Source organism: Pan troglodytes, chromosome 13 (assembly GCF_028858775.2).
Source record: "Pan troglodytes isolate AG18354 chromosome 13, NHGRI_mPanTro3-v2.0_pri, whole genome shotgun sequence".
NCBI lineage: Eukaryota > Metazoa > Chordata > Mammalia > Primates > Hominidae > Pan > Pan troglodytes.
In genome coordinates this window covers 89,822,398-89,835,966 of record NC_072411.2, presented here as the reverse complement: position 1 = coordinate 89,835,966, position 13,569 = coordinate 89,822,398, and the positions used below count along the sequence as shown (strand labels likewise).

The 13,569-nt window shown below is 34.4% G+C and overlaps 1 long non-coding RNA gene across 1 annotated transcript; it reads right to left on the bottom strand.

Moving 5' to 3' along the window:
• Positions 1-1,429: 1,429 nt before the first annotated feature.
• LOC104005292 (uncharacterized) lies at positions 1,430-5,062 on the bottom strand. Its single transcript, XR_678556.4, has 3 exons — positions 4,148-5,062; positions 2,440-2,522; positions 1,430-1,814 (listed from the first exon to the last, which is right to left on the bottom strand). It is a non-coding gene; the product is annotated as an uncharacterized LOC104005292 (long non-coding RNA).
• Positions 5,063-13,569: the final 8,507 nt, after the last annotated feature.

The window sequence follows — 13,569 nt, the reverse complement described above, 5'->3', positions numbered from 1 at the left end:
TATGTAGCCTGTTCAGAATGGCTTCTTTCACATAACAATATGCATTTAGATTATCTCCCTGTTTTCTTGTGCCTTCATAGCTTATTTTCATTAATAAATAATATGCCAATGTTCGGATGTACCAAAGTTTAGCTTTTCTTTCATTGAAGAATATTTGGTTGATTCCAAAGTTGGTGATGATCAATAAAGCTGTTATAATTGTTTTCAGGTGTCATATGGACATACATTTTTAAATATATTGGGTAAATACTAAGTGAGTGTTAAATTGCGTGGTAAAACTATGTTTAGCTTTGTAAGAAAATGTTAAACTGACTTAAAGTAGTTGTACCCATTTCTGTTTGCACTTGTAGTGAAGGAGAACTCCTATTGCTTTGCATCCTCCCAGCAATTGGTATTATCAGGTTTTATAAATTCATCATTCTAATGGTGTATAGCAGTATCTCCTTGTTTTAATGTGCAATTCTTTAATGTTAGTGGTGGTATCTTTTCATACACTTATCTGCCATTCGTAGCTCTTGTTTGCTGAGGTGTCTGTTCAGATCATTTGTGCATTTGTGTCTTTTTTTCTTATTGTTAATTTTAAGAGATTTTTATATAATGGGGGTATAAGTCCTTGATGAGATATGTGCTTAAATATATTTTCTTCAAGTCTGTGGCTTGTCTTTTTGTTCTTTCCACAATGTCTTTCAGAGAACAGAAGTTTTTAATTTTAGTAAAGTCCAAATTATCAATGTTTTTCTTGCAAGGATCATGACCTGGTGTTCTATCTAAACACTCATTACCAAAATAAAGGTCACATAGGTCTTCTTCTGTGTTTTCTTGTAGAAGTTTTACAGTATTTCATTTTTATATTTATATCTATTATCCCTTTCCAGTTGTAATAGTAAGGTCTGAGTCTAGGTGTATTTTTCTGTAGATGGACTGGGGTGCTGACTTCCATGGTCCTTACACATTGAAGCTGATATGTAAAACGTGTCCCAAAGGACATCTTTAATAAAAAAGTAAGGTGTGGAATCATGTGTATAGTTTGTTACTTTATCTATAAAAGAGGTTACTTTTATGAAATATAACTCTCTCTATATATATACATATATATATATGTGTGTATGTATCCTTTACATGGTATCAGTGTAAATCCTATTATATATACATATATATATATATAGAGAGAGAGAGAGAGAGAGAGAGAGCTTTTAATGGCCCTTTTCATGTCAAAAAACACAATTAGTTTTGTACCAACCTAATTTTTGCACTCTTTCTCTCTCTGGAGGATTATATTTGTTTCTCCCTATCTAATGAATTAATAAATACAAAACAAACTGATTAAATGTTGAGGAGAGGGGACATTGAGCTCTGCATACATAATAGACAGGGGTAGAGGAGATATTTTGGCTTTGTGCATATATATATACACACACACACACACACATACATATATATTTAATTGTTAGGTTTTTAGTGCTAATGTATTTCTTCCTAAAAAAAAAAAAAATAGAAAATTGGGTAATTTTTTAAATGTTCCAAATACTGTTTTCTTTCTGTGTGAATATTTCCCAGTTTATCTTTTCTCTTTCTTTCTGTCATCCTTTCCCCTAGTAATTAACAATTTCACTTTAGGATACTGGTATGAGGTTCTCTATACCTGCTAAGGAGTTACTGAAGAAGTCTTCTGTTTGCATCTCTCCATTTATATTGTGTGTGTGATATCCTGGCAGAGAATCACAGAAATTGTTGCTCCTGTGTATGATTACCTTGAACTACGGTGCAATGATAAAATGTTTGATAGATGGTCCTAAATTGATTATACGCTTTCTCTGTAAATGAAATAACAGAGAGGAAGCCCAATTTATACATACAGGAAAATGATGGAATGTGTCTGTATATCTTACTAACTTGGAATTTCTAGAACAAGTTGGAATACTATTGACATAATTATTTTATAAAGATCAAATTTGGTTAACTTCGTATTTTATGTTTAAAATAGCAAAAGAAACACAGATGTTTTGCTTATAATATCAAAATAAATAATTTCTGTGGATTCTAAAATTGACTAGTAAATCTGAATTTTATGTTTCATTAAGGCTGAATATGTCTCTAATACTTATTATAGATACCAAGACAGATTCATTATTATAGACTACTTTACAAACTTTACTGCTGAACCTAATATCTTAGTTATTGCACACTTTTAATATAGTATATAAAAATGAATGAAGATTATCTATAGTGCCCATAGATGAGAATTAACTTATTTTTAAAGAAAACGCCTCAAAATATGGCTCAACAGTCTTTTTCAAAGACACATCCTCAATGTCTGAAGCTATTATTTACAGCTAAACCCTATTGTGACTCTTATAAGCATAAAGAAGTGGTATGCACTTCTCTAATACTGAACCCTATCTATTTGAAAGACCATTGTAAAGTCAGACTGTGACTAACCTCAATTCCTTTCATCTTTATAGATTTTGCTTGCATACCCCAAATACTGGATTTAAAAGGAGAAAGTATTCAACCTGAGGAACCTGATAAAAAAAGAAAAACAAAAACAATTGAGAAAGTAACAGAAATACAGTTGAATTTGGCAAATATGTATTGAATGATGACTTTTTGACAGGTACAATAGCAAACATTAGGGCTATAGAGTTGAATATGGTAGGATGAAAATCTGTATTCTACATTCTGAGAACTCTACCTTCTGATAAGATATGGATATTGGCAATTTGAATAGTGTCTGGAAGCATGAAAAAGAGTAGTCATTTTTTTCAAATTCACTAAGTGTTCATTTTGGGGTTCATCTAAAAGGATAAATTGGGGTTTGGTCATGTAAGTAAGAGAATTGAGTCGTAGAATTCTACCTTAACATCTCTCATACTTTTTTATCCACCTTTTCTCCCTTAGTTCAAGTGGTTATCATTTAGAATACTGCTATACTATTATAAATCTTAACCCATGCCTTGGTTTTGTGAATTTCCACTTTAGTATCTGTTCTGCTGGAAGGCTGACAATGTGCAGTTATCAGAGAGGAGTAATTGTTACAACAGGTTACATCTCTTATGGGACCATCAGTCACCTACATTGTCACCTACATTGTAGTTTGTTCTAAACTATTTTCCAGCAGTAAAACAACTAATTGTGATTCTTGTTCGTTCTTCAAACTCAACTATTGTTAGTACACATTTCCTCCTAGACTTTTAGAAATAATTGATACAAATTTTATATTTTCAAAGTTCTTTCTGTCTTAAGTTTCATTCAAAAGTATTTTCATGGGTGTTTGGAAAAAGAAAAATCAAACAAAATTAGTCGTGATGCCATTAAAGCAAAATTATATGTACTTGAAAATTTCTGAATTTTTAAATGATATTCTCATGAACTTCACCTATTAATTGTATTTACTCATGGAATTATTAAAATAGTTTGACAAATTTAAGGAGGAAAGAAAGAAAATAAGAAATAAGGAAAAAAATTCAAAAAGTGAGAGGGAAAAAGTAGTAATCAAGTAACTAAAATTTCTACCTGCAACTTTTTCCAAGGTGCTTATTATCAGTGTAGGTCTAATAAAAAAATACTGCTATGTAAATAGGCAAGTTGAGACATAAATAATTGATTCCAGATCTTATGCAGTTCATGTGGAAAGTGGTCCCAATACAATTCAACCTTGGTTGCTAATAATAACTTTTTTTATCAAGTGCATGGATCTCTAAAAAAGAGTATAACCCCAAATATTTTCTAATTCATTATTGATCTCTTTCAAGTGGCCCCTCTTGGCTCTACATGGCATCAGTGCAAATCCTATTTTCCTATACCTTTGTCTCAAATGCATAGAAGACTAGTATATCTAACATAAATTCTCCCAACAAAACAAAGAAATATCCGAAAGGTGTAAGGCTAAAGCCATTCAGTATCTTGCTCACTCTTCCATGAAGCAGAAGAAATGAAGTTTATGATAATCGATGAAAAAGAATGTGTAATAAGCAAGTAATTTGTCTCAATGAAACTATCTGATTCATTTTATTTGAGGCTTTTTAGCTAGAAGAATGTGACCCTGAATAGGATGTATAGGTGCCTCTTAAAGACAGATAAATTAGTGACAATATTCAAAATTCTTAGGACTGACCCATGAATTGGCCCTTTTTTAGGTAATACTTACATCACTACACCTGTCAAAGGAAGACCATGAAGTTTTTGAATCTGTGGTTATTTAGAGGAACTTGCAGCTTTTTCCAAAACCGACTTTGTTTCCACGGCAACAGGAATTATCTGTCGAAGTCTGACCTTTCCTTTGCATAGTTTAGTTTTGACAGCTATGTGTGCGCTGTTTTAGAAAGCACATATAACCCAGAGAATCTTAAAAAAGATATACAAAGTGGAAAGCAATTGAAAATGCTAAGCTTTAAAAATACAGTTAAGGTTATGAATTTTTTAATATTTTAAGCTAGTGTTACCTTATGTTTGAAAGTAAGAGCTGAAACAAGATGTGGAACCATTTTAATTAAAATTACAGGTAAATTTTGTTACATAAGTAAATATTAGAAGGAAGACAAATGCTTGTATAAGGAAACAGCATATTATGGGCACTCATTAACAATGATCTAAATGGCTGGGCAGGGGGGCTCACTCCTGTAATCCCAGCATTTTGGGAGGCCGAGGTGGGCGAATGACATGAGATCAGGAGTTAAGAGACCAGCCTGGCCAACATGGTGAAACCATGTCTCTACCAAAAACTACTAAAATTTGCTGGGCGTGGTGGCCCTCGCCTGTAGTCTCAACTACTGAGGATGCTGAGGTGGCAGAATCCCTTGAATCCAGGAGTCAGAGGTTGCAGTGACCCGAGATCGCGCCACTGAACTCCAGCCTGGGCAACAGAGCGAGACCTTGTCTCAAAAAATAATAAATAACCTACATATATAATCATATATTGGCAGTGCGCTTCACACACATTATGTTATCATAAAGATATAATTAATACAACTCTAGAAAGTAGATGTCATTATCCTTTTTTTTTTTTTTTTTTTTTTTTTTTTTTTTTTTGAGACGGAGTCTTGCTCTATCGCCAGGCTGGAGTGCAGTGGCGCGATCTCGGCTCACTGCAACCTCCACCTCCCGGGTTCAAGCCATTCTCCTGCCTCAGCCTCCCGAGTAGCTGGGACTACAGTAGCGTGCCTCCATTCCCGGCTAATTTTGTATTTTTAGTAGAGACGGGGTTTCACCATGTTGGCCAGGTTGGTCTCAATCTCTTGACCTCGTGATCCGCCCTCCTCTGCATCCCAAAGTGCTGGGATCACAGGTGTGAGCCACCGCTCCCGGCCTATCCTATTTTTTAGTGGAAAAAGGATCCATCATGCTAAAGGATTTCCCAGAATCACCTGCATAGTATGTAAATACTGAGTTCATGTCTTGGACATTCTAAAGCCACGTTCTTGTAATTTCAACCTTTTAAATTATAAACAAATCAAGTAATACAAAGCGGTAAAAAAATTTTAGCTAAAATACTAAGAATCATCTAGATTTACTTAATTATTAAGTATTTGTTTTAAAATAGTCATATGTTTATCCTCTGCTGCATCCAAAAAGGTGATTTTTAAAAATGTTCTTTTGGCCAGGCACGGTAGCTCACGCCTGTAATCCCACTACTTTGGGAGGTCGAGGCGGGCAGATCATCAGATCAGGAGTTCGAGACCAGCCTGGCCAACATAGTGAAACCCCATCTCTGCTAAAAATACAAACTTATCTGGATGTGGTGGTCCCAGCTACTTGGAAGGCTGAGGCAGGAGAATCGCTTGAACCCGGGAGGTGGAGGTTGCAGTGGGCCAAGACCGCGTACCGTTGCACTCCAGCCTGGGTGACAGAGTGAGACTCCATCTCAAAAATAAATAAATTAATTAATTAAATAAATAAATAGAAATAAATAAGTAAATAAATAAATAATGTTCTTTTTAGGTTTTATATTTGTGAGAAAAAAATCAATGACTAAATCTTCAGCAATGTGGTAGTAAATGAGAGAAATCAATTTATTTAAACTTGATAGATTAGAATTTTACCAGAGAGAATTTCAGAGAACAGATAACTATGACAATTTTCATTAGAATTGTATGTTCAATAAATACTGCTTACCATCAAGTGTAACTGAGTACAAATTATAAAGATATTTTAGAAAATTAGATTTAATTTTATTTACTAGGGCTAACTTCCAAAGAATTTATAATAGAAAATATGAAGTCACTACAACATAAAGAAAAATGTTTCATGAGGAAAAAAAGCTAACCATCTGAGACGACCACCTGAAACACAAGGGCAAAGAACTGGAATAAAATTCAGTAATGAATCAAGTGTAGAATAAATGAGTATCTAAAGTTAGTTTGAAAGAATGGCCTTGAAGAGGCTTGAAGAACAATAAAAATGTAATTTCATTTCTTTTAATAAATAGCTTTTAAAGTCCTGCATTATACAAACGAAAAAAAGTCATATGTTACCTACCACTTCATTTTAATAATTTGACTTTTATTTTTTCATATTTAAGAAAAATATGTAGACACCATATTGACATATTTCTTTTTCATTCCAAGTCTATTTCTGATGTTATGACTTAAGTAACTATACTTATGGATCAACTTTCAGAAAGCTGAAAAATATAGAAAATGAAATAGGGTTATGGGTTGAATTTCTGCAGTTGCAAGACACAGTTTGATATTTTTTCCCTGAAGTAAATATAACTTATATTTTTTAAACTTTAGATTCAGTTTTCTTTAAGTTTGATAACTTTTTGAAAGAAGTAGATTATATTGTTACAGGTTTGAAAACTGACATCACAGAAAAGGTGCTAATGAGTTATTTTAGTGAAGACTTGGTTAAAATGCATGATGACAAGGCTAGGCTAAATGGGAAAATAATATGTAGTCAGACTCAGATAAATTTATCTGAGCCCCTTTTGGCTCAGATAAATTTGGAGTGGGCAATAGGAAATTTCTTTACCAAAATATTTTAATAAGAAAGAATGGAAAGAAAATCCCATTAGCGCTCCCAACATTTAGAGATTATATTTAATACTCTTAAAACTGCTTTAGAAAGGAATTAGAACTCCTTGGAGAAATGCCTGATTCACATGAACATAAAACATTGCTTTTTGTGCCTGAAAATAGAGATATTCAAACAATGGGAGAGACACATCAAAAAGATACAGGAGCCAGCTCAAGCAAGCAACCACTGGCCAAATCAGGGACATTTTGAGAATCAAGTAGGCTGCAGGGAAAAGATTCAACTTGCTCAGAGCTGAGGTGGGGAATATTTTGGACAAGCTTCCCTCAGATTGAGGTGTCTCATGTTGCCTTTGCCTTGAGTTAACTCTGTATTTCTGGAGAAGCTACTCTGAGGTAGCTGAAAAATTTTTGTGGGCATATGGAGAACAAAGGAGTAACATTTATTCAAGAAAATCTTCTAAATTTGTCTAGAATAGTAAGGATCTGTGGCATTTGAACCACAAACTACCTTCACCCCCACCTCTGCCTCTCACCCGTCCCTCATAGGCTCCATCTTATGAAAAAAAAGTACTCCAGGAGCTCTAATATAGGAAGGTGAAGCCAAGAAGATGGGGTCCTCTCTCTCCTGCAGATTCCAGGTGGGGCCTTGGTTTCAACTTGCAGGTGGAGCGAACAGGCTGTAAGAATTTCTCATTCCACCCTCAGCCATGTTAAGTCCATGTAAGTTGTATTTCAGGCAGGTGCGGTTGAGAGGACCCTTGCTTCACCTAGCCTTTAATCACAAGGGTGAAGCTTTACCCTAGATGCAACAGACCAAGAATACTGTATTCTGTTCTCTTATACAATAGCTACAAGCTCACTCATAGGGCATAGGTTACATACCAGGAGAGGCAAGGCAAGAAGACCAGAGCCCCTTCCAACCTACACTCTCGAAGCAGAGCTGTCACTCCAGGAAATGTAGGCTACTGTCCCTGTGCCCAATTCTAGTGTAGTAGTGCAGAGGTTCTACCTATGGGGAGAGGTAAGCTGGAGAGGTCATACCTAAGGGCGAAGAGCTCCATAGCTCTACATGACAAAACTAATTTTATTTGTAATAAATTATGGAGGATTTCATGCCTAAGGATTCTGCTAAAAGCAATGGAGTTTTTGGGGAAGGGCAATTAAGAAGACATATCTATAACTCCATGATACAAGTATTAATAAGCAAAACTGCTGAGCGTCAGAATTTTATCTTAGAGAACCAGAGAATGAGTGAGCCAAGAAGGTCTATCCTGTGATGACAGCCAACAGGTTTGGAAGGGCTGTCTATATGCTCTAAACTGTACCTTGTCAGGAGTAATCAGGGCAGAATGTAAAGAATATTTGAAAGAATTCCTTAACCACAACAACGGGCATCAGCAAAGGGCAGAAGTCTCAGTGGCGCAAGAGCTTAAGCACAACCTCTGACCATTTTCTAGCTAAACAAAAAGCTATTTTGACATAGGGGCAACTCCTAGAAAACTAAGCTTAAAAATGACATTACATGTATCCATGGCAACCTGGAAGATTGTATGTATGGCCAAGATGTTGCCCTCCAGGAGTGAATGGAGAAGTAAAATCTAAGCTACTCATACTTGCGTGAAGATGTGGCAAAAACAGACTCCTTTGACTCTTAACAGCAGCCTCCACACCACAAGTATGTTCAATGATAAAGATTAAAAATCTAACAGGTGAAGAGGGATTAAGCACAACTCCTGAATAATAAATGACCTATGCTAATCCAGGGACAACACCTACATAACCAGGCTGAAATATTAAAATAAGAAAAATTCTGAGCGAGTACATCAAAAGTCACATGGTCGTACTGAGAAATGACTCTGCAGAAAGTCTAGCCATTAAACAAATAAAATATTATTTAAATGTTTAATGGCAACTAAATATTATTAAGCAAATAAATACATGGCCAATGAAAAAGCTACAACATAACCTGGGGTGAATGGGATCAGCAACATGCGGTGCTACCGTATATTATCTGAAAGCCTGCATTTGCAACGTAAAATTTTGAGATGCACAGAAACAGAGATAATCATAACCATATACAGAAAAAGCAGATAATAGAAACTTATTTGGAAATGGTCTAGATACTGCAGTTATCAAAGACTTTAAATCAGCCACTATAAATATATTCAAAGAACTAAGAAACCGTGTCTAAAAAAAATTAAAGAAAAATGGCAATAATGTTCCATGAATAGAAAGAGAGAGAAATTGTTTTTTGGAGAACCGCATGAAAATTTTATAGTTGAAAATGCAATAATCAAAATGAAACATTCACTAAATTGGCTCAACAGTAGATTTGAGTTGGCAAAGGAAAGAATCAGCAAACTTGATGATAGAGCAATACAGGTTATGTAATCGGAGGAAGATAGAGAAAAAAGAATAAGAATAAATGAAGTGAGCCACAGAGAAAAGTAAGACACCAATAAGTTCCCCAACAAAGGTATAATGGAAAAACCATGAAGAAGAGAAAGAAAAGGGCAGAAAAATATTCCAAGAATGACTGAAAACTTTCTACATTTGATGAAAAACATTGATCAGATAATTTAAGAATTTTGATGAACTCTAAATATTTTAAGCACAAAGAAATCCACACTTAGACATTGTCAAAATGTTGATGCCAAAGACAAAGTCTTGAAGGCAGTCAGAGAGAAAAATGACTTGTGATATACAAGGGAATCCCAAAAAGTTTAACAACTGAATTCTCATGAGAAGCAACAGAAGCCAAAAGGCAAAGATATAATATATTTAAAGTGCTAAAATGAAAAAAACTGTCAACTATCTCATATTCATCAATATTATCTTTAATAAATGAAGATAAAGACATTCTCAGAAAAACAAAATTTGAGGAATTTATTGCTGGCAGACTCACAAGAAAATATTAAAAAGAATTCTTCAGGCTTAAAGCTAATGAAACTGGGTAGTAATAAAAAAACACATTAAAAAATAAAAAAATTCCAATAATGGTAATTATGTAAGTATAAAGGACAGTATAATTGGATAATTATTACTATTCATTTTCTTAACTCATTTAAGGAATAGTTGCATAAAATATATGTATATAATTGGATTGTTGGGTTTAAAACATTAGACAATAATATATTTGACAATAACAGCGCAGAGGAGGTGGGTGGGAGAAAAGTTGTATAGAGTAAGAAATAACACAGACAGCAACTATAATTCAATGGAAGAAATACAAAGAATAAAAAATGGTAAATAAAAGGTACATGTAACAATTCTACAAACACATACTCTCTCTCCTTTCTTTTTTTGAGTTTTTTAAGAGACATAAGATTATATAAAGTAATAACTATAACAATGTATTATTGAGTTCATAACATATAATGACCTAATATGTACTCCATTATGTATATGTACCACATTTTCTTCATCCATTCACTTATCAGTTAACATTTAGGTTGCCTCCAAATCTTGGCTATTGTGACTAGTGCTGCAATAATCATGGGAGTGTGGATATCTCTACTAATTTTATTTCCTTTCGATCAGTATCCAGTAGTGAGATTGCTGGATCATATGGTAGTTCCATCTTTTGTTATTTGATGAACCTTCATACTGTTCTCCATAGTAGTTGCACTAATTTACATTCCCCCCAACAGTGTATGAGGGGTCTCTTTTCTCCACATCTTCACCATTTTTTAAATCACATGTCTTTTGGATAAAAGCCTTTTTTTTTTTTTGGAGATGGAGTTTCACTCTGTCACCCAGGCTGGAGTGCAGTGGTGCGACCTTGGCTCACTGCAACCTCTGCCTCCCAGGTTCAAGTGATTCTCCTGCCTCACCCTCCTGAGTAGCTGGGATTACAGGTGCATGCCACCATGCCTGGCTAATTTTTGTAATTTTAGTAGAGACGGGGTTTCACCATGTTGGCCAGGGCTGGTCTTGAACTCTTGATCTCATGATCTGCCCACCACAGCCTCCCAAAGTGCTAGGATTACAGGCATGAGCCACCATGCCCGGTGGATAAAAGCCATTCTAGGTGGTGTAAAATGATATCTCATTTTGTTTTGATTTGCATTTCTCTAACAAACAATAATGTTGAGCACCTTTTCATATACTTATTGGCAATTTGTATGTCTTCTTTTGAGAAATACTCATTCAAGTCTTTTGCCAATTTTGTAATTGGATTATTCCTTTTTTTCTTATAAAGTTGTTTGAGCTTCTTATATACTCTGATTATTAATCTCTTGTCTGATGGGTAGTTTGTAAATATTTTCTCCCATTTTGTGGATTGTCTCCTCACTTTATTATTTTCTTTGTTGTGCAAAAGCTTTTTAACTTGATGTAATCCCATTTGTCCATTTTTGCTTTGATTGACTGTGCTTGTGGGGTATTACTCAAGAAATATTTGCCAAGTCCAAAGTCTTGGAGATTTTCCTCAATTTTTCTTTTGCTGTTGCTTCATAATTTGAGGTCTTACATTTAAATCTTTAACCCACTTTGATACGATTTTTGTCTATGGAGAGAGGGGTCTAGTTTCTTTCTTCTACATATAGATATCTAGTTTCTCCAGCACCATCTATGGAAGGGACTGTCCTTTCCCCAGTGTATGTTCTTGGCAACTTTGGCAAAAATGAGTTCATTATAGAAGTAAAGATTTGTTTCTGGGTTTTTTTTTAATCTTGTTCCACTGTTCTATGTGTCTGTTTTTATGCCAGTACCTTGTTGTTTTGATTACTATGGCTCTGTTTTGTAATTTGAAGTCACATAATGTGATTCCCCCAGTTTCGTTCTTTTTGCTTAGGATAGTTTTGGCTATTCTGGGTCTTTTGTGGTTCCACGCAAATTTTAGGATTATTTCTTCTATTTCTGTGAAGAATGTTCTTGGTATTTTGATAAGGATTGCATTGAATTTGTAGTTTGCTTTGGGTAGTGATGTAGTTTGGATGTGTGCTCCTGCCTAAATCTCATATTGAAATATGATCCCCAGTGTTGGAGGTAGGGCCTGGTGGGAGGTGACTGAAACATGTGGATGGATTTCTCATGAATAATTACCATCATCCCTCTTGGTACACTTCTCACAATAATTCTCATGAGATTTTGTCAATTAAAAGTGTTAGCACCTCCCCAGTTGCTCTCTCTCGCTCCTGCTCTTGCCAGGTGACATGCTTGCTTCCCCTTCACCTACACCATAACTGTAATTTTCCTGAGGCTTCTCCAAAAACCAAGCAGATGCCAGTGTCATGCTTCCTATATAGCCTGCAGAATCATTAGACAATTAAATCTCTTTTCTTTATGAATTACCCCATCTCTTTTCTCTTTATAGCAGTGCAAGAATGGAATAACACAGGTAGTATGGACATTTTAACAATACTGATTCTTCCAATCCATGGATATGGAATACCTTGCTATTTTTGGTATTTTCTTTAGTTTCTTTCATCAATGTTTTATAGTTTTATTGTAGGGAGCTTTCACTTGTTTATTTAATTCCTAGGTATTTAATTTTATTTGTAACTTTGGTAAATAGGATTACTTTCTTGATTTCATTTTCAGATTGTTTGCTGTTGGCATATAGAAATGCCATTTATTTTATTATGTTGATTTTGTATCTTGCAGCTTTACTGAAATTGTTTATTCATTCTAAAATATTTTTGCTGGAGTCTTAACAATTTTCCAAATATAAGATTATATCATTTGCAAACAGGGATAATTTGACTTCTTTTCAATTTGTATATGCTCTACTTCTTTTTTTTTTTTTTCTGATTGTTAATCTAAGACTTCCAGTACTATTCTGAATAACAGTGGTGAAAATGAACACCCTTGTTATATTCTAGATCCTAGAGGAAAGGCTTTCAGTATTTCCCCAGTCAATATGATATTAGCTATGTTTGTGATATATATGGCTTTTAATATGCTGAGATATATTCCTTCTATAACCAGTTTTTTGTGTGTTTTTTTAATTACGAAAAGATGTTGAATTTTATCAAATCCTCTTTCAGTATCAGTTAAAATAATCATACGGTTTTCTATCCTTCATTATTTTGATATGATGTATCACATTGATTGATTTGCATACATTGAACCATCCCTGCATCCCAGGATAGATCTGATTTGGTCATGAGTGATCTTTTTAATGTGGTGTTGAATTCAGTTTGCTAATATTTTGTCAACGATTTTGCATCAATATTCATCATGAATATTGGTTTGTAGTTTTCTTTTTTTGGTGTGTGTTTGTCTGGGTTTGGTATCAAGGTAATATTTGCTTTGTAGAATGAGTGCAGAGGTATTATCTCCTCCTCTGTTTTGCAGAACAGTCTGAGTAGGATTGGTATTAGTTCTTCTCTAATTGTTTGACAGAGTTCAGCAGTAAAACCTTCAGGTCCCAAGTTTTTCTTTGCTGGAAGATTTTTAATTATGGTTCAGGTTTTGAATTTCTTCATGATTCAATACTGGTAAGTTGCTTCTATTTGGCCATCTTTCTGTGCTTCCATTCTATGTTCTAGTTTTTAATTTTTTGAGGAATTTCCATACTGTTGTTCATAATGGTTGCACTAATTTATAATACATTCTCAACAACCGTGTGCAAGTGTTCCCTTTTCTCTAC